This window comes from Oryctolagus cuniculus, chromosome 9 (assembly GCF_051225735.1).
Source record: "Oryctolagus cuniculus isolate XC-2025 breed Fujian yellow rabbit chromosome 9, ASM5122573v1, whole genome shotgun sequence".
Lineage (NCBI taxonomy): Eukaryota > Metazoa > Chordata > Mammalia > Lagomorpha > Leporidae > Oryctolagus > Oryctolagus cuniculus.
In genome coordinates this window covers 4,059,928-4,083,742 of record NC_142875.1, presented here as the reverse complement: position 1 = coordinate 4,083,742, position 23,815 = coordinate 4,059,928, and the positions used below count along the sequence as shown (strand labels likewise).

Below are 23,815 nucleotides of genomic sequence, written 5' to 3'. Positions count from 1 at the left end.
GAGGTGTAAAACCTAGGCCATGTCTTTAAAGAACTTAGAATGCAATTTGAGAAACTAGACCTTGGTAGACATCAAGAAGCAGAACTTGCAACTGGGGACTGATTAAAAGGTATGTTTTCCAATAACACATGAAATTCTCCATTTTCTGGCACACATCAATACTTTAAGGATAAATGACCGTAAGCTAATGTCTTATTGGAAATGAATGTCTTTGTTTCCCAGATAACTATTGAGAATTAACAAATTGCTTCATTCCCATTTCCAGTTTATTTTGGAAAGGTATATGTAGGCATGCCACTATATAATAAATGTGATAAAAAATACCAAGCCAGGGTGAGCAGTTAGCCTGGCAATCAACACACCGGTGAGGACGCCCACAGCACACCTGGGAGTGCCTGGCTTCAATTTCTAGCTCTGGCTCCTGATTCCAGATTCCTGCTAACGAAGACTCTGGGAAGGAGTGGCGATGGCTCAAGTAATTGGGCTCCGACCACCCATGTGGGAAACCTGGATTGTGTCCCGCTCCCAGCTGCAGCCCAGCCCAGCCTCAGTCACTGAGGGCATTTAGGGGAGTGAACCAGCAGATGGGAGTGTGTGCTCGCTCTCTCTGCCTAGCAAATAAATGAACAAGTAGATTTTTAAAATGGCAAGAGTGCACACACTTTCCCGTAAGATGCTACTAAGAATTTATGTCCTGAAAAGTGACAACAACTTTACTTCAGATGTAACTGTGGCTGCTATTGAAGGTAATCCTCTTACTACCGTGGACCTCACAGGGTTGCCCAGGTTGAGCCGACAATGCACGCTTCTGTGCCAACAGCAGAATTACTATTTCGGAATTGCACGTCTCCATGTAAACAGTGATCATCAATGGAAAACAGCGTTTACATCTCACTTTAGAGGGAAAAATTACCACGGGGAACCAAATCAATATTGACATTCTTAATAATACATTGCCCGCATGCCTAGATAGCAGAACGGTTTCTGAAAACCTTATCTAAATCAGTGGTGTGTCTGAGGCTCCTGTCATTACTACGTGAGGCAGAGTAGGAGGGGCACAGGTAGAATACAAACACGATGTGTGTTTAGGACTGGTGTCTTTTCTTCACGTGTTTTTCTCTTATGACTTAAAGCTGCTGATGCAGAAACTTGGATGTATGATAACTATAAACATATACCAGATATAGAACATGCACTCGAGAAGGGTTAGTTCTTTAGCAACACGCAGCATGAGCCCTCATGTGGAAGCACAGTAGCGTTTTATCAGCACGCTTTGCTTCCTGTCTGCCATGCTCATCCCCAGCGTTAACGTTAACTGAATTTGTGCAAGTTTCTCTCCTACAGCGATCTTACAATATCAAGAGAAATGGGATAATTTTAAATACCATGCAGCATGATATACACATAGAAAGAAGTACTGCTCCTCTCTCGGTATCTCTGTTTCTCTGATGCTACTGCATAGAAGGCCAGGAAAGCCATCAGGTGCTGAAATGGCTATTTTTCTCCTAATTCACAGCCCTTCTTGCCAACCTGCATTGTTCTTGGCACTACTGTTATGACTCATTCAATAATTGTGTATGCTGCTTTTAAAGAACCAACTCTGACTTGAATCTCTAGTCTTGTCCCTTTATATATATATATGTATGTGTATATAGAGATTCATATATATATATATGGAAAGTATTTCATACATTCTCATAGTAATTGTAAGGTAGATTAATTTAATTGAGCCTATCTTAAAATTCACAGGATATATTTTAAACCAGTCAAAAGACGAAATACAAATGGCAATTAAGCAAAATAATTTCTGAAATCATTATATAATCCATTCTTGAAAATGCAATGTTGCATTATCACCTACGCATAATCTTTGTATTCCATGCAGAGACAACTACCCATCCTCTACTTTTCCTGTAGGCGTGTCCCAAATGATCTATCCAGATATTCCCAGTCTTCACCGTGATTAGTATGGTTATGCACGCATGTGTACAGGACAGTTGTGTATATACAAGAATCATATGTGTGGCTATTTATATATAATCACACGCATCCACCAGTCACATTAAGATGGCACGTAGCTCTCAGGCCAAGAGGTGAACCATGTCCACGCAGCCAACCCAGAGCGAGACAGCGGGGGACGTTCTACTTTGTCCTGGCAGGTGCACCCCAGTTCCTCCAGGGCTGTGACAGGGAGCAGCCCCCAGGGAAGGGCTTGTCCCGCCAAAGGTCCCCTTGGCACAGACTGAAGTTCCTAACTGACAGCACACTTCACGCGGCTCTCCAACGCCAGAGGGAGAAGCCGGCTCTGGCGACAGCTGTCACAGGCCCCGCGATGGCCTTTGTTCTGGTCACTGTCCAAGGGGTCCCCTCTGCAGGCCTGGGCTCCCCAGGCACCCGTCGCCCTCCTGCTCCCCCGGGTCCTGCAGAAGCCAGGACGGCAAAGTTGGAAGCGCGAGCCCCGCGCTTGGCTCGCTGCACAGGAGAAGGCGGGAGAAGCCCGAGGAGGGGACTGCGCGGCCCGCAGCCCGGAAAGGCGCGGTCTCAGCGCGTGGGAGCGCGTGGGAGGAAGGGAGCCGGGAGACCTGCGGGAGCCCCCGCGCGGGAACAGAAAGAGAAGCGGCTTCGGCGTCCTGGGCGAGGCGACCAAGTGAGAAGCAGCGCGCGGAGCAGCCGGGCGAGGCGCCCTGGGAGCCGGAGCGGGCGCCGCGCGGGGAGGGGCGAGGCGGGGCCCGTGTCGCTGCCGACGCCGCGGCTGCGGGTGGTGGGAGAGGCGAGCAGAGCGGGCTGCGGCCGACGGGGTGGCGGAGCGGCCGGCCCCAGCCTCCGGCCGCGGGCTGCGCGCTGCCGCGCCCTCCCCGAGCGCGGCGCGGGCCCGGGCGCAGGAGCCGGCGAGCCCGCCCCAGCCGGAGCGCGGAGCCCGGCCGCGAGCCGAGCCCGGACGTGGCGGCGCGGCGCGGACCCCGGCTGCCCCGGACCGTTCTGGAGCAGGTAGGGGCGGCGGCTGCGCGCCGTGCGCGGTGCGCGGTGCCCAACGCGGGGAACTTGGCCTGGCGACGGCGGGGCGGGCGGCTCCCGAGGGCGCTGGGCGCTGGGACCCGCCCCGCTGGGGAGAGGGCTGGGCACGCCTGGAGGGCGTGGAGACGGGGCTTGCGGGGGTGCCTTTTCTGGACACGGACCGGGCGCTCCGCCGCCTGCGGGGTGTGGGGACCGAGGCGGAGCGCAGGGACCCCGTGGACTCCGGACCTCGTCCCGGCGGCCGAGGCGCAGGGGCCCAGGAGCCTGGGGTTGCCACGGGAGATGGGCGCAGCGCTGGCACCTCTGCAGCCGGGCCGGGGGCGGCCCGGGCGCGCGTCCCCTTCCCAGGGCTTGGGGCGGGGGATGGCAGCGAAAGCCTAGTTCTGAGAACAAAGCTGTGGGGTGAAGGAGGGCTCTCCAGCTGCTGCCTCTCCGCCCCCGGCGACCCTCCGCGGCCCGCGCGGGGCAGGGTCAGCTCCATTGTCTGGGAGGCCGGCGGCCCGGGGACCGCCACCCGGGGGGGCTCGGCGGTGCTCCCTGGCCGGGCCGGTGGAAGCACCTGGTGTCCCTGGTGCCTCGCACGCCCCCGAAAGCAGATGGAGATTTTTTTTTCAAGTTCTCTCCGTATTTCCGCCTTGACACTCACTTGTGGCTCGGATCTCTGCCGGGGCCGGAGCAGGGGGCAGCGAGCCCACGCGTGACCATTGAGCGTTCACCGCGTGCCACCTGGAAGGGTGGCTGCCCCCGCGGAGGCGGGGCAGGAGCGGTCGTCTTGGGCTCAGCAGGGCTGAGCGGAGCGAGCTCCTGACCTCTCCCGCGTGGAGGTGTTGCGTCCCTGGCTGGTGCGCTCCCTGGGGCGAAGTGAGAGCTCGCACAGAGGTTGGCTGCGCGCTCCAGGGTGTGTGCGTGAGGCTCCCGCAGTCCATCCGTGCGTCAGTGAGTGCTGTTCACGGGGAGCCAGGGGGAACGACAGGGACCCCCAGGTCCTCAGTGAATCACAAGCCTAAGTAGGGGCCTCTGGGGGGGGGGACCCCTTGGACCCCCACGGCTCCTCCTTCCTGCACAGCTGCCAGAGTGAGCCAAACTTTGCTCTTGGTGTTTTCAAAAAAAAAAAAAAAAAAAAAACTTTAAAGGCAATTTGTCATCTGTGGATGGAGGGTGCTCTAAGGCCTGTCTGAAGCTGTTTTGGTTGATCTTGGGCTAGTGCACTTGGCCTGTACTTCCATGAACCGCCAGGGCCTCCGACCTCATGCTCAGCTTGTGTGCACGTAAGAGGTTTACGTTTGAGGGACTCTTTGGAAACTAGCACGCGTGTCATTGCTTTACAGACAGCGCGAATAGGTCCCAGGAATCCCATACGGGGCTATAACTATCATCCAGAATGGGAGATCTATTGGCTGAGGAAAAATCAGTTTAACCAAGCAAGGGGCAGTGTCATTGGGAGACCGCCGAGCTCTGGTGGAGTTTTCCAGTGTCCTGTGAGAACTGGGCGGTGGGGCTGTGGTTTAAAGCAAAGTATTTTAGGTTAATGCTCTAGGGTTACTGGTTTGGTTTTCCTTTCGCCCCCTCGAGTACACAAGCTCCAGTATTCCGTGCTCCATCATTAACGGGGCCTGTGGGTGTTCAGGACTCCGGCAGCGGAAGAGGTGTCTCATCAACGCCAGCCACTGCAGAGCCTGGGTGTTCTTGAAGGAGATGAAATAAAAGCAGAAAGAGCCCTTAAGAAGTCAGACATTACAATCCACTGGGTGAAAACCATAACCCCTCTGCGAGTACGTGATCCAAGTTTATGTGTGTTCCCATGCATCTGTATGTACGTACCTAATGTGCAGCATGTAACCGCGCTGAGACGTTGATGAGAAAAGATACTGCATTAGAACAGGAATATTTGCAAGTGATATTTCCATACCTTGGCGCCTGTGCTCAGCTCAGTCCCTCTAGAGTGTGCCCTGTCCGGATCTTATCACCAGGGCAAATCTGTGCCATCGACTGCATGTTCCTAGAATGAGAAAAGGCTGGGTGCAAAGGAACCTCAGAAATGGTCGACTTCAGCTCCCAGTACTGTGAAGGAAAGGAAACACACACACACACACACGCACACTCGCACACACACCCCTAAACACTGGCATGGTTACTGCACTGGGCCTTGCCCTGTCCACCACACTGGAGTATCCATAATTTGGGGACTTCCTCAAGTCCACCTGCCACTGTCACCCTCCCATGGCCTGACCTGGAGGTGGCAGCCAGTGTTTTACCACCCAGGGAACTCACGGGTTCGCTGGAAGCCAGCATTTGCACTCAGCTTGCCTCTTGCAAGCTTTTCAAGGGAATGTGCCAAACAATGATTTTGGTTTTTTTAGGCAATGGAAAGTTGATCAGCAGTGCTGCCATGACAGTGTTGGGAAGTGTGCAGTGACTTGACTTTGAAAGGACAAGGGCGCTGCCTCGGCTGCCAACGCTGCGCTCCCTCGAGGTGCTTAGTGGGCGGTGGGTTTCTCCGGTCTGCCCCAGACCTGCAGAATCGGAGTCTGGGGCCGGGCACTGGCTCTTGGCTGCTCTTCAGGAGCACTGCATTTGCAGATTGAAGTCCAGCGCTCAATCAAGAACCAAGGGCCAGCCCCTCCGGCTGTCCAGCATGGCCTCTCCTCTGCAGATGGAGGGCTCCACACAGATTTTTTAGGTGGTTATTCCCATCTCATTACAATAACTCAACAGTAAACCCAGCTACTGATTGGAAGGGAGTTTAGAATCCCATGAGCTAGCTGTAACTAAAAGAATCCAGAGACAAAATGCTGGTGTTTTCAAGAAGGTTGGAGACGTTAAGTGCTGGGGTGTTATCAGCTGACTTCTTTTCTTTTCTATCCCACAGAGGATTTGAATGCTCTGTGTACAGTTGTGTTTTCCAAAGTGGCTGTTTTACATGGCCTGAGCTTTCTGCCCTCTGTGTCTGCTCATTTGTGTGGGTGTGGAGACGCCGGGTGGAGCTCGCCCCACCTCATTCATGTTCATGCCTCAGCCCACTAAGTCCAGCTCCTCTGACCGCCTCCCGACTCTGCCTCTCACCTCTGCTCTCCCACGTGGGTTCTTCACGCTGTCTCCCCTCCTCCACCTTCCCTCCTTCTCCTGTTGCCCTGGGTTTCCCCGTTGGCTTTCACTCTTGGCGTGCACGTGACTGGGCCCATGCACAGCCCAGTTCTGACTTCCTTCTCTACATTCAGACCTGCACCTGCCAGCAGGAGCCTTGCCTGGATGCTCCAAGCCGAGTCCAAGCTGGCATTCTCTCCATTACCTCTCCATGCTTGAGTCTGTCGCTCCTGTCACTTTGTTTCCTGCTGTTTCCTTCATCTCTCTGATCTTCCCTTTCCCTCCCCCACTTCCCATCAATCGTGGGCTCTTCACAGTTCATCTTACAAGCAGTGCTTGGATTAATCAGCCCCGCTCTGACCTTCTAGGACTGCCCTTGGTCGAGTCTTCGTCAGATCCTATTGGAGCTGAGGGACCAGGCCCTAGTTCATCTTCCTGCTCTTGTCTGGCCCTGCCTCATCCGCTCCTACTCTGCCAGAGTGATTTATCTTAAATGCAAATTCAGCCATGAGGCCGGCCTGGCTAAACGACTTGAATAATTTCCTGTTTTCCACCATGCGAAGAGCACGCAGCTCTGGGTCACATGAGGTGTCCTTCTTGACACCAGCCCAACCCATCCCCTGCCTCCCCTCGTGACCCACAGCCGTGCCTTTCACGACAACACGGACACACTTGTGGTTCTCCAAGCAGCACTGCACACTGCATCTGACATTGACTTTATTCCTCCTCCTGTGGGCTGGAAATGAGCTCTAAGTTTGTTACCCAGCTGGAATCAAGTCCAGAGCATCTTCTTCCAAACGCACCACCCCATGGAGGTCCCTCTTTAGACCGCTCCTCCCTGCATGCGCCTCGCTGTGCCTAACCCTGTGTTGTAACAGCCTGACTTCGTAGGGCTGTGATGGCTGCTGTCTTGGGCATCTCGTGAAGGTGTCTAGTTCGGGCAGGTGTTCGCTGAATGGACACAAAGCATCAGGAAAGACAAAGAACAAAGTTGTGGTCTTTGGAGAATCCACCTCCCATAGCTGAGGACCGACCGATGGAACCCTCTCTCCCTCGCTACCGCATCTCCTGTCCCTCTCATCCTCCTTCCCTCGCTACCGCATCTCCTGTCCCTCTCATCCTCCTTCCCTCGCTACCGCATCTCCTGTCTCTCTCATCCTCCTGGATCCTGCACATGCACCCTCTCCCACCTTCTTCCTCCCAGAGAAATCATCTGCTCACTTTGCATGAAGGAAAATAAACCTCCAAGAGACCACCGACTTCTAGTTGATCCAGACTTGTACAGAAGTCTGATTATTTATGGTGTGCTCTTAGTATTTTTAAACAGTGGGAAAAAAATTTCCTCTTTAACAAACATCATCTACCCTGGGGTTGTGAGTTACCACTAGAGGCCAGATCCAACCCTGGACAGTCTGTGGACAGCCTGTGAGCTGAGTTCATGTTGTCTATGTGTTTAAAGTCAATGACAAACAAATCACACCAAACCAAGAATGTGAGGCTAACACAGGTTTCAGGGCTCATATAACCTAAGATATTTACTATCTGATCTTCTACAGAAAATATTTTTTTGTTTAGTAAATATAAATGTCCAAAGTACAGTTTATGGATTACAATGGCTTCCCCTCCCCATAATTTCCCTCCCACTCGCACCCCTCCCATCTCCTGCTCCCTCTCCCATTCCATTCACATCAAGATTCATTTTCAATTATCTTTATATACAGAAGATCAATTTAGTATATATTAAGTAAAGATTTCATCAGTTTGCACCCACACAGAAACACAAAGTGTAAAATACTGTTTCAGTACTAGTTATAGCATTACTTCACATTGGACAACACATTAAAGACAGATCCCACATGAGAAGTAAGTACACAGTGACTCCTGTTGTTGACTTAACAATCTGACACTCTTGTTTATGGCGTCAGTAATCTCCCTAGGCTCTAGTCATGAGTTGCCAAGGCTATGGAAGCCTGTTGAATTTCGCTGAGCCCTGATTCATAGGAACAGTGAGACCCAAAGCACATTTAGTGGGGCTGGTGCTGTGGCGCAGCAGGTTAATGCCCTGGCCTGAAGCGCTAGCATCCCATAATGGCGCTGGTTCGAGTCCTGGCTGCTTCACTTCTGATTCAGCTCTCTGCTATGGCCTGGGAAAGCAGTGGAGGATGGCCCAAGTCCTTGGGCCCCTGCACCCACGTGGAAGACCCAGAAGAAGTTCCTGGCTCTTGGCTTCGGATCAGTGAAGCACTGGCCGTTGCGGCCAGTTGAGGAGTAGACCATCGGCTGGAAGACCTCTCTTTCTCTCTCTGCCTCTTCTCTCTCTCTCTCTCTATGTAACTCCAACTTTCAAATAAATAAATTAATCTTTTAAAAAAAGCACATTTAGTAAAATTTGTGTAGACTTTAGTAAATAATTCAAATACTAGAAAAAAATTGGATATGTAAAACTAAGTTGTAGGCCTCCAGATAATATAATGAAGCTATAACCTATACCGCACTCAAATAGTTGATGTCATAATTATTTCTCAAGTTTTTGATGCTTGTTATTTGTCCACAATAACTATGATAGGCATAACTACTATGAGGATGTGTGAGGAAAGAAAGTTAATTCCTCATAAATTTATTGTGTAATTTTTGGTTACATGTATGCTTGGAAGTAGTTTAGGGTGCTTGATGTTCAGTTTCTCATAAGCTAAATTGAGTTATACATGGATATTGTCCCTTAAATATTCTTTTTTTCTACAACTAAAATGTTAAAAGTATTTTAATTTCATTTTTATTACTGGAATTAGTTAGTGTTTTAAAAATAAGCCAGGGAGGTTAAAACCTCCAGCATGTGGTACAGTATGCCTTTAATGAACACATTTGAAATATTAAATAATTCCTTTAAGAATGATAAAGTCTTATTCAGGCTCACTCATTTTCTTTCCAATTTAGATTCTTGGTTATGAGCAGCTCGGTAATATGTGGCTTGGAGTCCCCTGATGGAAACAGTCTCATGAGCTCCCAAATCTTCTCTTTAAAAGTCTATTAATATGCCTTTTATCTCTATTATTTGGAACAGAGAGCTATTAACTTTACATTTATTTGAGTGATTTAAACCAATTGTTAGAGCAAGGCAAAAGAATTTGGCCTAAGAAACAAAGGAACTTAGGAGAGAGTACTGAAAAAAATTTTTTATGTAGAGTTGCTATTTTTAGTTTAGAGTATGTAGACATAAGGAATGGTTTTCTGGGGGGAAACTAAGACATGTTATTTTCCAGGAAGGAAACCTGCTACATCTACAGATACACAGGTATTCAGGTAAGGATGGTCAATGGAGTTTTCCTAATATAGCCAATGAAGCAGATATTGAGACAGGAAACTGAAATGTAGTATAGTATGATCAGTAGGAACACAAGCTTGAGCAAGACAAGTGTGGGTTGGAAGTCAGTTCCACTTCCTCCTCTGTGAACCAGTGCATACATGGAAGAACCTTCCCAAGCCTCATCTCTGAAATGGGGTAGGCAAAGAGCCTGCCTTATGGGTTCCGTGTAGGATTTAGGAAGACGACATGCTCTGAAACCCTCAGCCTAGCAGGTTATTAATGACTGCTAGGGGCAACACCTCCTGTGTGTTGAGACTTTTGCTAAAAGTTTCATTCTACAAAAGTCTGGGGTACTTCAAACAGTTTCAGTTACTTTCTGACAAGTTGGTCATTGCAAAATCAGAATAATGAGAAGACGTGCTATTATGGGCTCAGTTCTGATGAACAAATGGGAACTTGTTGGTGACCCCTACGTGGTGCGGATCTTAGAACAAAGTAATCCCCGTACATCTCGGTTCGAATTATGTTGAGATGGTTTGGTGGGTAGTCGATCCCTGGAGAGAGGATTGTGAAATGTTAGGGAGGAAAGATGATGATAACTCACTGGACAGAAATCACAAAATCAGATGTGACATCAATCTTAAAAAACAAAATAATGGTTTTCTCATCACGCATTATCATCAGGAAGCAAAGAAGCCACAGAACTGTCACCCTGCTCGTCAGGATCTGTCCGTGAGATGACATCGAGCTGGGACACATGCAAGTCGTCCAAAGTGGACAAAAGAAATGTGAACCCACACGAATTGTGGGGACAAAGTCTCGGCATGAAGGGAGCTGAGAAAATGTGCATCCATCCCAGATTCGCTTTTGTCTTGTTCAGAGCAGCAAGGCAGGGTCAGCCTCTGCTTAGCAGTGATGGTGAATGGAAAGGAAATGCGACTTGAAAACGACTGAAAGATCTTCATGGCTTAAAAATCATTCTTCACCATTTTGACCTCTTTACTGTCCATCAAGAAAAACTCAAAAAAGTAAAAAATAAAAAAGGAATTAACGTTCAAGATAGGTAAGGAAGCTAAAACAAAAATTTACCTAGATCTTATTTATTTAATTTATTTGAAAAACACATAAAGATCTCGCATCTGCTGGCTCATCCCCCCAGAATGCCTGAAATAGCCAGGGCTAAGGGTAGGGCGAGTGGAAGCCAGGAGCTGGGAGCTGGGAGCTCAGTCCAGGTCTTGCAAGGGGGTGGCAGGGACCACACACTGAGCCATCCCTGTCACTTCTCAGAGTGTGCATTAGCAGGGAGCTGGAATGGGAGGAGGAGCCAGACTCAAACCCAGGCACTCCTAGATGGGAGGCAGGTACCCAGTGCCAACTTAACCTCTGTGTCAAACACCAGCCCCTGTTTTAGCTCTCTTAAGTGAATTTACGTTAGGTTCAAGTTCACCACATTCCAGGATACTGAAAGATCGGAAAACGAGATTTGCAAGTGCCTCGGTAATCTTTGGGGTGTCATGGAGAGTTATGAGAATGCTTTTCCACTTGAATTGAGATGATCCTGCGACTTTCATCCTTTGTTTTGATAATGCAGTGTGCTGAATTGGTTTGTTTTTATATGCTGAACCATTCTTACATCACAGGAGTAAATCTTACTTGGTCACGCTGGATTGGATTTTTTTTTTTTTTAACCTGCTTTCCATTCTCTTTTGCTAGTGGTCTGTTGAGAGATTTGGAACAGTTTCCACCGGGGTATGGGTCTGTGGTTTTCCTTTCTTGTACCTTTGGCGTTTGGACCAGGATAACGCTGCCCTCATATACTCAGTTTGGAAGTGTTCTCCCAGGCTGAAACTCGGGGAGTGTCTGACATGAGTTCGTCTTTGAGTCTTTGGTAGAACCCGTCAGTGGAGCCTTGTGGTCCTGGGCTGCTCCTTGTGGGGAGATAGATGTGCCATCACCAATTCAGCCTCTTGACCATTTACAGGTCTCTTGAGACCTGCTGTTTCTCCAGGATCCAGTCTCAGTAGGTTGTGTGCTCTAGGACTTCGTTTCATTGTGTTATCTGCTTTGTTAAGTACAGTCGTTCCTGGTTGCCTGGTGATCCTCTGGACTCCTGCGGCATCTGCGAATTGCTTCCTCTTGCTGGCTTGTGTTTGATTCACCACCTTTTATCTTGCTCTGTGAATGTGCTTGCTGATTTTGTTGGTCTTTTCAAAAAAACTCAATTCTTGCTTTCCTTGATTTTAAAAGTTACTTTTCTGTTCTCTGTTTCATAGATTTCTGATGCGATTTTATCATTTCATTCATTTTGCTGACTTTGGGATTAGTTTGTTTCTTTTTCTGGTTCCATGAGGTGTAAAATTAAGTTGTTGTCTTGAGATCTTTCTACTTCTTTAGTACAGACATTTATCACTATAAACTCCCTTTTCTTAATATTGCTTTTGCCACATCCCATAAATTTTGATGGTTGTGTTTTCGTTTTCATGTGTCTCAGGTATTTTCTAATTTCTCTTGTGATTTGTTTTCTGATCCATTCATTTCAAGATGGTGTTATTTAATTTTAACATATTTGTGAATTTTCCAGTCACTTCTGTTACTGATTTCTATTTTCATTCCATTGTGGTTATAGAAGATATTTGGTATAACTTCAAATTTCCAAAATTTGTGAAGGCTGGTGATCTATGGTGGAGAATATTCAGTGGGCACTTGAGACGAGAATGCATTCTGTTATTGTTAGATGGGGTGTTTCATATATGTCTGTTATATTCAATTGAGCTACAGTATTGCTCAACGATTCCATTTTTAATGGTCTTTGGTCTGATTTTTCTATTTATTATTAGTAATTGGGTATTGAAACTTATGACTGTGTTACTCTCTAGTTCCACCTTAAGTTCTTTCAAAGTTTTCTGTATTGATGTAAGCGCTGTGATGTTGTATTTATGATTGTTGTATCATTCCATCGACTTGACTGTTTTATCATAAAATGTCCTGTGTTGTTTCTTGTGGCAATTTGTTACGTAAAGTTTATTTTGTCTGATGTAAGTATGGCCATCTTGCCTACTGTGGGCACTCTTTCCATAGAATATCTTTTTCAAGTCTTTTTCCCTTCTTTGATGTTTAACCTATGTCCTTAAATCTAAAGCAAGTCTCTTGTTTATTGCATACAGTTGGACTTTGTTTATTTTTTAATCTATTAACATACTCTATATGTTTTATTGTGGAGTTTAATCCATTTACATTCAAAGTATTTTTTTTTTTTTTGGTGTGTTTTGTGCTTCTTGCTTTTTGCTGCCTTCCTCTGTGTTTCATTGACTGCTGTTGTTGGCACATGTTCTGAGTCTCTCTTGTGCTTCTTTTCTTCTTTCTTACCTTTTATGTGGTGTGTCTTCTACAGGCAATTTCTTGGTAAGAATAACAGGTATTACATAAAACACCATCTATTTTTGGATAGTAACAACTTAAACTTCAATCACATGCAAAACTTCTACCGTTGCATTCCCACATATTTTATGTTCTCGATGTCAAAAATTACACATTTTAGACTGTGTATTGATAAAGATAGTTTTACAGTTATAATATTTCTATGCTTTGGTCTTAAATTTTTGCTTTTCTTTGAAAATATCAATTGTCTTGTTCTTCATACTGTATGGTTTTCAATATTTTCTAAATGTCTTTGCTTTTTATGAAAATCACTGGCACATCTCATTTTAAATACCGCATTTTACACACACTGAAGGTGGGTGGCAACCCTGTGTGCCGCAAGTCTTCAGGTGCCATTTTCCAACAATGTGTGCTCACTTCATGTCACTTGTCATGCTTTGGTAATTCTTGCTATATGTCAGTCCTTTTCATTATTATTGCACCTTTTATGGAGATCTTTACTGTTGTTGTTGTAATTGTTTGGGGCACCATGAGCCATCCTTATGAGAGGTGGCAAATGTAGCTGATGAATGTGGTGTGCGTTCTGACTGCTCCATGGACTGGCCATTTCCCCATCTCTCTACCCCATTCTCAGACCTTCCCATTCCCTGAGACATAACTATTATAAATAACCCTACTGAGTGCTGAGGTCAAAGGAAGATCACACATCCCTCACTGGCCGCCAAAGGTTGAATGTGGATCAGCTTAGTGAGGAAGGCAGGTTGAAAGCTGAGGGCGGACACAAACTAGGCCCCTTGCAGCAGTTAGCCGGATTGTGAAAGTGAAGAAAAAGCTCTTAAAGGAAGCTGAAAGTGCTACTCCAGTGTGCACACACATGTTAGGAAAGCAAAGCATCCCTACAGTGTTCATAGGGAAAGTTATGGCCATCTGAATAGGAGATCCAACGACCCATAGCCTTGCTCTAGGTCAAAACCCAATCCAAAGCAAAGCCCTAACCCAACCCTTCCCTTCCCTTCCCTTCCCTTCCCTTCCCTTCCCTTCCCTTCCCTTCCCTTCCCTTCCCTTCCTTTCTTCCTTTCTGAAGATTTGATTATTAGAGAGAGAGAAAGATCTTCCATCCACTGGTTCAGTCCCCAAATGACTGCAACAACCGTGTATGGGTCAGGCTACAGCCAGGGGCCAGGAACTGCATCCTGGTCTGCCATGTGGGTGGCAGGGACCCAAGCACCTGGACCATTGTCTGCTTCTCTTTCGGGTGCGGTCACAGGATGCTGTTTTGGAAGCGATGCAGCCAGGATTTGAATTGGCACTCCCTTTTGGGAGTTCTGTGAGGGCAGAGGGAGTGAGGAAGCTGCAGATCTGTCAGAGTTTGACTCATGAGGTTTAAGGAGAGAAGCCATCTCCCTAACATTAAAGAGAGCGGTGAAGCAGCAGGTGCCACACATTCTCCAGAAGATCCCAGATAACTGACGAGGCTGGCTGCAGTAAACAACAGGTCTTCTGTGTGGACAAAACAGTTGGACTCTGGGGGAGGGTGCAATCCAGGACTTCGACAGCTGGAGAGGCAAAGTCAATGCCTGGCTTCAGGGCTCCACAGGACAGGCTCTTTCCCATGAGGGGCCAATGCCGCGGATGGCTGACTGTGAGTGGGGGCCTGTGATCAATTGCTATTCCAAAAACCCTAGAGTCCTTTAGCAGTGTAATAATTATCTTCTGCCCTGTGGTCTACCAGTGGACTAAGAAAGCCTGAATGAGAGTTTATCTGTTCGCATCGTGTATTACTGACAATTTTTTTTTATTTTTTTAACTTTAATTTGATGAATATAAATTTCCAAAGTACAGCTTATGGATTACAATGATTCCCCTCCATAATGTCCCTCCCACCTGCAACCCTCCCTGTTCCCACTCCCTCTCCCCTTCCATTCACATCAAGATTCATTTTCGATTCTATTTATATATAGAAGATCAGTTTAGCATACATTAAGTAAAGATTTCAACAGTTTGCTCCCACACAGAAACATAAAGTGAAAAATACTGTTTGAGTACTAGTTATAGCATTAGGTCTCGATGTACAGCACACTAAGGACAGAGATCCTACATGAGGAGTAACTGCACAGTGACTCCTGTTGTTGACTTAACAAATTGACACTCTTGTTTATGGCATCAGTAATCACCCTAGGCTCTTGTCATGAGCTGCCAAGGCTATGGAAGCCCCCTGAGTTCACTGACTCTGATCATATTTAGACAAGGCCATGGTCAAAGTGGAAGTTCTCTCCTCCCTTCAGAGAAAGGTACCTCCTTCTTTGATGACCTGTTCTTTCCACTGGGATCTCACTCACAGAGATCTTTCATTTAGTTTTTTTTTTTTTCCCCCAGAGTGTCTTGGCTTTCCATGCCTGAAATACTCTCATGGGCTTTTCAGCTGGATCCGCATGCCTTAAGGGCTGATTCTGAGGCCAGAGTGCTGTTTAGGACATCTGCTATTCTATGGGTCTGCTGTGTATCTCGCTTCCCATGTTGGATCGTTCTCTCCCTTTTTTATTCTATCAGCTAGTATTTGCAGACACTATTCTTGTTTATATGATCCCTTTGGTTCTTTTTAAAGATTTATTTATTTATTTGAAAGGTAGAATTACAGAGAGGCTGAGGGAGGGGGAGATAGAGAGAGAGAGAGAGAGAGAGAGAGAGAGGTCTTTCATCTGCTGGTTCACTCCCCAGATGGCTGCAACAGCAGGGGCTGGGCTGATCTGAAACGAGGAGCCAGGAGCTTCTTCTGGGCTTCCCACATGAGTGCAAGGGATCAAGGGCTTGGGCCATCTTCCACTGTTTTTTGAGGTGCATTAGCAGGGAGCTGGATTGGAAGTGGAGCAGCTGGGACTCAAACCAGTGCCCATATGGGATGCCAGCACTGCAGGTGGCAGCTTTACCCACTTTGCCACAGTTCTGGCCTCATATTACTGAAGATTTTAAGCTGCTGTTGAGATCTGCTGAGAAAAATGAAAAAGGTTCTATATCTTTCTCAGGATTTGTTTTTGTGTGATTCCATGTTGCTCTCTGTCATCCTTTTATTTCACCTTGCAGCACCACCTTATGTGTGTGTGTGTGTGTGTGTGTGTGTGTTTTTCTTGGTAAAGTAGTTTGAGGATTGATGAACTCCTCTGCTTTCATCTGGGAAAGTTTTTATTTATTTATTTATTTATTTTTAAAGATTTATTTATTTATTTGAAAGTCAGAATTACACAGAGAGGAGAGGCAGAAAGAGAGAGAGAGAGAGAGAGAGAGGTCTTCCATCCAATGGTTCACTCTCCAATAGGCTGCAACAGCTGGAGATGCGCCAATCCAAAGCCAGAAGCCAGGAGCTTCTTCTGGGCCTTCCACGTGGGTGCAGGAGCCCAAGCACTTGGGCCATCTTCTACTGCTTTCCCAGGCCATAGCAGAAAGCTGGATCTGAAGTGGAGCAGCCGGGTCTTGAACCGGTGCCCATATAGGATGCCGGCGCTTCAAGCCAGGGCGTTAACCTGCTGCGCCACAGCGCCGGCCCCATCCATCTGGGAAAGTCTTTGTTTCATCTTCATTTTTGAAGGATAGCTTTGCTGCCTGTAATGTTTATCCTGCCCTGTTCTTTGGGGTTTCCACAGAGAAATCTACTGACAGTACCGTGGGTGCTCCCTTCTGTGTGTCGTCTCAGCCCCTTGCTGCTGCTTGGGCGATCTCTTGTCTGACTGTCTACAGGTTCACTGTCACGTGTCTCAGTGTCGGCCTCCTTGGGCTCACCCTGCTGGAGTCCGCTGAGCATCTCCAATTCGGACATTCACTTCCTGCCTCAGATTTGGGGAGCTTTCAGCCTCTGTTTCTTCAAACGAACTCAGAGTCCCTTTATTTTCCTCTTTTGGGGGATGCTGGGACTCCAGTAATGCCTCTAATTTCCCATCTGTGTTCCGTGAATGCCTTCTCCATCTTCCTCATGTTTCTTTTTGCTCTCTGACTCAGTCATTTCAAATGACTTGTCTTTATATCCACAGTGCTTTCTTCTGCACACCAAGTCTACTCCTGGACACTTCTAGTGATTCTTTCATTTCAGTTACTGTGTTCTTCAGCTCCAAAATTTCTATTTAATTCTTTTTATACTTTCCATCTCTTTGCTGGTAGTGTCATTTTGTGATTGCAAGTTTTCCTAAAGTTTCTTAATTTCATTTCTGTGTTCTATTTAGACTCATTGAACTTGTTTTGAAGATGGTTATTTTGAGTACTTTAGCAGGTAACTCAAAGATTTTTGTTTCTGTAGGGTTGGTTCCTGGAAATTTATTTTGTTCTTTTGATTGAGCCATGTTTCCTTTGTGTGTGTGTGTGTGTGTGTGTGTGTTTGGTTTTGGTTTTTCTTTTGCATTTTTTAAACAATTTTTTTTTAATTTTTTTTTTTTTTTTTTTTTTTTTTTTTTTTTTTTGCTGAGACTTGGGGAATTGGGGAATTTAAAAGAGCAGTCACCCTTCCCAGTCTCTATGGAGCAGCTTCCTAGATGGAGAGAACTTCACCAGTAAGCAAGGCTAGAGACTGGGGAACCTCTTATGGCTTTTCTGGGGGTGTACTTTCTCTGGGTTTGTGTGTTTAATGTGCTTTTCTGTAGCTTGCAATCTCTTGCTCCCTCTGGTGTCTGCGTGTCATGCTGCAGGGTCTCTGGTGCAATAGCCAAAAACTCCCAGCTATTTTGAATTCAGTCCCCCTAGGTACCCAAAGCATGCCAGCTTTATCACTGCTGTGTCACACAGAGGAGAACCCAGTGTTTTTGATATCTGCTGAAAGCCAGAATAATGGGTGCGTGTTCCTGTCTCTCCCTCTCGGGGCAGAAGCGATGAGGGGGGCGTTGTCTGCCAGCTGTGCCGGCTTGAGTGGGAGAGGCTCCCAGGTAGAACGCAGAGGCATTCTCTTCATTTCAGTGCGGCTGACCGTGGCCTGCGTTCCTTAGGGAGACTGAGACTCCTTCACCGGCTTCTGGAGTCCTCATAAGGCATTTTACGCTTGTGGAGTTCTTACGTCAGTGTCTGTGTTGGGAATCAGGTCCAGGACTTCCTAATCCACCCTGGCTGATGTCATGGCACAGGCTGGAGTTCAGTGTGAGTTTAGCAAAACATTCTGCACTTTATTTTTATTTTCTGACAGACACCGTTGCCTTGATTGGCCCTGGTTCCCTTTCCTGGACAGGAGAAACTAAATAGGACGAGATGGATTGCACCAAGTCAGGTCACTTTAGAGCAAATGCTTAAGAGACCAGAGTCAGCCTTGGGCTGTAAAAGATCAAATTCAGGGACACATAGTTGAAGGAACAGGGAGATCGATCTCGTAACTTCAGGGAGAAACCTAAGCAGAGGTTCTGGCCAAGAAGAAATCAGGAGGCAGAGGCAGGAGTGAAATCCTGGATCCTTCAGTCCAGCCTCAGGACTCCCACGCAAGCAGTTTGCACTCACGTAGAAATTAGAAAAAGGAGTTTTGGTTGATATAGGAACAATACAAAACACACATAAACCAAAAGAGTAAGAATGAAATAATGTGTAATTCCACTGCTTCAGGAACATCTGCGCCTGTCACGTCGGCCTCTGTGCTTTCTTGGTGTTGTGTGTGTGGGTAGGTAGGGTCACGTGTAGGTGCCTGTGAGTGTGTGTAGGTCACAGTTCACTGTTTTCCTGATTGTGCGGCAACTGCTGCAAGACAAGCAAGCTCTAGAAGTGCATGGTGACTGCCGGTCCCTTTCAGTGGTGACTTTCCCCCTGGGGGTTTTTCAAGGTTAAGATGAGGCCGGGTGGTAGCCGAGGACTTTTCATCCATTTTTGGGTGACTCTTTCCTTCTCTGTCTTCACTTTGTTGTGCTGGGGTCGTATTGCTTCCATGACGGAAGTCATGCTATTACTAAAGCTAGCACAAAGACAGCAGAAGTTGAGAGAGAGGAGAAAGGTGGTGAAGACATGATCAACTAGCCGCGAAGCAACCTCCCACACTACCTCGGGGTCTCTGTGGGCTACAGAAAGACAGTCCCGGCAATGGATTATGGAACTTCCATTGTTAGTTGAGAACCATAGAGGCCACAGAGACAAATGCATGCAACATGGATTCCCACCTAACGTAGCAAGCCTGAGCGTTAAGAAATGAGCTGTTGGGACACACTGAAACACAGCAGGTGAAGCCGCTGCTTCAGATTCCATCTTAGAGACCGGTTCACATCCTGGCGCTCTACATCAGACCCAGATTCCTGCTAGTGTGCCTGGGAAGCAGCAGATGATGGCCCAAGTGTTTGGGTTCCTGCTACCCATGTGGGAGATCTTGATGGAGTTCGCAGCTCCTGGTGTTGGCCTGGTCAACCCCAATTGTTGGCATTTGGGAAGTGAACCAGCAGATGGAAGATTCTCTCTCTCTCTCTGTCAAGTAAATAAATACATTAATAAATAAATAAATTGGCCAGCGCCACGGCTCAGTAGGCTAATCCTCCACCTGTGGCACCAGCACACCGGGTTCTAGTCCCTGTCAGGGCGCCAGACTCTGTCCCGGTTGCCCCTCTTCCAGGCCAGCTCTCTGCTGTGGCCCAGGAGTGCAGTGGAGGATGGCCCAAGTCCTTGGGCCCTGCACCTGCATGGAAGACCAGGAGAAGCACCTGGCTCTGGGCTTTGGATCAGCGCGGTGTGCCGGCCACAGCATGCCAGCCACAGCGTGCCGGCCGCAGTGGCCATTGGGGGATGAACCAATGGAAAAGGAAGACCTCTCTCTGTCTCTCTCTCTCACTGTCCACTCTGCCTGCCAAAATAAATAAATAAATAAATAAATCCTTTAAAATAGGCTATTATAAGCAACCCCATCACTCACCATCCTTACTTTTATCATTTTTATTTATTTAGTTTGTCTTTATAGTTTTGTCATCTGATTTTTATCCCTATGCATTATAATTTTGTTCAGTGTGATTATGAAATTTATGTTCATAGAATCTGCTTTGTAGGTTATTCAGATTAATTGCTTCATATGTATTCTTTTTTTTTTTTGACAGGCAGAGGGGACAGTGAGAGAGAGAGACAGAGAGACAGAGAGAAAGGTCTTCCTTTGCCGTGGGTTCACCCCCATTGGCTGCTGTGGCTGGTGCACTGCGCTGATCCGAAGGCAGGAGCCAGGTGCTTCTGCTGGTCTCCCATGGGGTGCAGGGCCCAAGTACTTGGGCCATCCTCCACTGCACTCCCAGGCCATAGCAGAGAGCTGGCCTGGAAGAGGGGCAACCAGGACAGAATCCGGCGCCCCGACTGGGACTAGAACCCGGTGTGCCAGTGCTGCAAGGTGGAGGATTAGCCTATTGAGCTGCGGCACCAGCCCATATGTATTCTTTTACTATAATTATTACTATTTGACAGTCAGAGGTATAGAGACAGAAAGAGAGAGCAAGTGATCACCCATCTGCAGGTTCATTCCCCAAATGCCAGCAGTGCTGGGCTGGGTTGGAGCTGAAGCTAGGAGCCAGGAACACAATCTAGATCTTCTACATGGGTGGTAGGACCCCAATTACGTGAGCCAGTACCACTGCCTCCCACAGTCGGCATTAGCAGGAAGCTTAAATCAGGAGCCAGCACCAGGGATTGAATCCAGGGGCTCCAGCATGCAGCAGGGATCTGCTAACTGGCATCTTACCTGCTTGGCCATCTTTCCTGCTTTTAAAAAAATATTTATTTATTTATTTGAAAGTCAGAGTTACATAGAGAGAAGGAGAGGCAGAGAGACACAGAGAGAGGTCCTCCATCCACTCCCCAATTGGCTGCAACAGCTGGAGCTGTGCCTATCCGAAGTCAGGAGCCAGGAGCTTCTTCCAGGTCTCCCATGATGGTGCAGGGGCCCAAGGATTAGGCCATCTTCTGCTGCTTTCCCAGGCCACAGCAGAGAGCTGGATCAGACATGGAGCAGCTGGGACTCGAACTGGTACCCATACGGGATGCTGGCACTGTAGGTGGCAGCCTCACCTGCTATGCCATAGCGCTGGCCCCTTTATATATTTATTCTTGAATCTGTAAGAATGAGTTTGTGCATCCTACTGTTAATGGGCTTTGGGGCTCTTGTCTGTAGTTGGGGTATGTTGTGAAAAAAGCTGTTCTGCTGAGCGATACAGATGCATACAAGTATCTACAAGGGGTGTACCTGGCAGGGGTGTGGGATAATGGAAATGCATGCTCAAGCAGTCAGCCAACATTTAATAAGATCTTCTTAGGCTGACATTTCTGGCCAAGAATAACAAGAGGGTGTTTATTTATTCAGGAGAATTGCTGTTGGTAGAATCAAAATATCAGTGTCACAAGTTTAGAATGTCAAGAGCCTAACAAAATAACACTTGGAATAAATGTGTGTTAGTTGACCAATGCTTAACAACAATAAGCCGAGTGTCACCATAACAAAAGCTGACGTGCTACTGAAATTGAAGCGTGATGTCTAATGTCTTAAGTCGATGAGCTCATGTTTAGAATACTGTATTCCCTTTGGGGAGCCAAAAAAATGAAGGGTTTTCTACACAGAGGGAATGGAGTGGAATAGTTAGACCCCAGGAAAGTATGTGAAAAGTTTTTTTTCTGGGAAAAGGGTAGAGAGACTGTGTCATCTTTCATGCAGGAAAATGATGACACCTGTTTTGTGGCCTCCTGGATGTGGACCAGTGGACAGAGCAGGGGATCACATTAAGGCATCCTTCGCGCGACTCATGGTTTCATAGCAATTGGAATGTAACAAACCCCAGGGAAGGAACGGTGACCTTATAACACAGGGGTTCACTGGGGAAGAGGCGTTCTCACAGAAACAGGAAGAGCACCTGCCCAGGTGGCTGTGGGGTCCTGACTCTGCTGGTGGCTTCCAGAATCTTCTCCAAGTATATCCCATTCAAGGAAGACTGAAAAGATTCACGGCCCCACCGAGGGCCCTTCCGCACCACCTGTGAAATGTCCTGCTCGGCGTGTGTTTCTGCTTCTCGGAGATGCGTTGCTATGTCCTACGTCACGACATCACGTGCTGTGTAGTGTGACTTCGACAATGATGGCCATTTTCCATGTGAATAGTTACTACTCGGAGAAGGGATAGGGTCAAAACGAAGGGAAAAGTAGCCTCTGAGGACGACCCTTCAGAGAGTCACGCACTGTGATAACGGAGCCCCTTTTAGGTTTTGGAACACCTCATTCAGGACTGTTTTGATTGATAGAAGCAGGAGATACAGTGGGGTGGGTACTTCAGTGAGAAAAAGGAATGTCAGAATTCTTGATGTTTTACCAATTCAATGATTGTTTTTCTAAGACTATGTATTAGAATTAAAAATCTCTACAAGGCCAAAGGATGCACATAATTTAATGATGTGCCCTGAAATTGATGCTCTTAAAAAATAAAACAAAACAAGAAACATCAATCTAAAGGAGTAAATGCAGCACTAAAACTATTGAAGAATGAATTTTATTGTTTAGATATTTTCATATTTTCTTTTTTTTTTTTTTGACAGACAGAGTTAGACAGTGAGAGAGAGAGACAAAGAGAAAGGTCTTCCTTCCATTGGTTCACTTCCCTAATGGCCACCATGGCCAGTCCTGCACTGATCCGAAGCCAGGAGCTGGGTGCTTCCTCCTGGCCTCCCATGTGGGTGCAGGGACCCAAGCACTTGGGCCATCCTCTGCTGCCCTCCCGGGCCACAGCAGAGAGCTGGCCTGGAAGAGGGGCAACCGGGACAGAATCCGGCACCCCAACCAGGACTAGAACCCGGGGTGCCGGTGCCGCAGGCAGAGGATTAGCCAAGTGAGCCATGGCGCTGGCCGATACTTTCATATTTTCAAGATATCAGTAACGTAATCCCATTCCTGTATCACCACCATCTTACCATTGGAAAGATATCCAGACTTCACACAAGCGAGCACAGAATGGTTCAATCTCACACACCAGATGGCTCAGGTCAGTGGCCAGTAGCACAGCTGTGACAGTATAAACAATAACACCTGTGACACACCTGGGATAATGGAGGCAGAAACAACCTGTGACACACTGTGTCAGTGCAGGAGTAACACCCATGACACACTGTGACAGTACAGGAGTAACACCTGTGACAGTGCAGGAGTCACACCTGTGACACACTGTGACAGTGCAGGAGTAACACCCTGTGATATTGTGACAGTGCAGGAGTAACACCCTGTGACACTGTGACAGTGCAGGAGTAACACCTGTTACACACTGTGACAGTACAGGAGTAACACCTGTGACACACTGTGACAGTGCAGGGGTAACACGTGTGACACACTGTGACTGTGCAGGAGTTAACACCCTGTGATATTGTGACAGTGCAGGAGTAACATCTGTGATAGTACAGGAGTAACACCTGTGACACTGTGACAGTGCAGGAGTAACACCTGTTACACACTGTGACAGTACAGGAGTAACACCTGTGACACACTGTGACAGTGCAGGGGTAACACGTGTGACACACTGTGACTGTGCAGGAGTTAACACCCTGTGATATTGTGACAGTGCAGGAGTAACATCTGTGATAGTACAGGAGTAACACCTGTGACACTGTGACAGTGCAGGAGTAACACCTGTGACACGCTGTGACAGTGCAGGGGTAACACCTGTGACACACTGTGACAGTGTATGAGTCACACCTGTGACACACTGTGACAGTGTAGGAGTCACACCTGTGACACACTGTGACAGTGTAGGAGTCACACCTGTGACACAGTGTGACAGTACAGGAGTAACCCCTGTGACACCCTGTGACAGTGCAGGAGTAACACCTGTGACACAGTGTGACAGTGCAGGAGTAACACCAGTGACAGTGCAGGAGTAACACCTGTGACACCTGTGACAATGCAGGAGTAACACCCTGTGACACTGTGACAGTGCAGGAGTCACACCTGTGACACACTGTGACAGTGCAGGAGTAACACCCTGTGATATTGTGACAGTGCAGGAGTAACACCCTGTGACACTGTGACAGTGCAGGAGTAACACCTGTGACAGTGTGACAGTGCAGGAGTAACACCTGTTACACACTG

At 47.4% G+C, this 23,815-nt stretch overlaps 1 protein-coding gene across 2 annotated transcripts in view; it reads left to right on the top strand.

Annotated features, from left to right (window-relative positions):
• The first annotated feature begins 2,550 nt into the window (after positions 1-2,550).
• The window catches only part of MYO16 (myosin XVI), a 693,372-nt gene continuing 672,107 nt past the window's right edge, over positions 2,551-23,815 (top strand). Inside the window, exon 1 of one of the 2 annotated variants that reach the window (XM_070048580.2) lies at positions 2,551-2,647. The gene's annotated coding sequence lies outside the window, so the exon portion shown is untranslated. The other variant, XM_051849982.3, reaches the window with a different exon arrangement.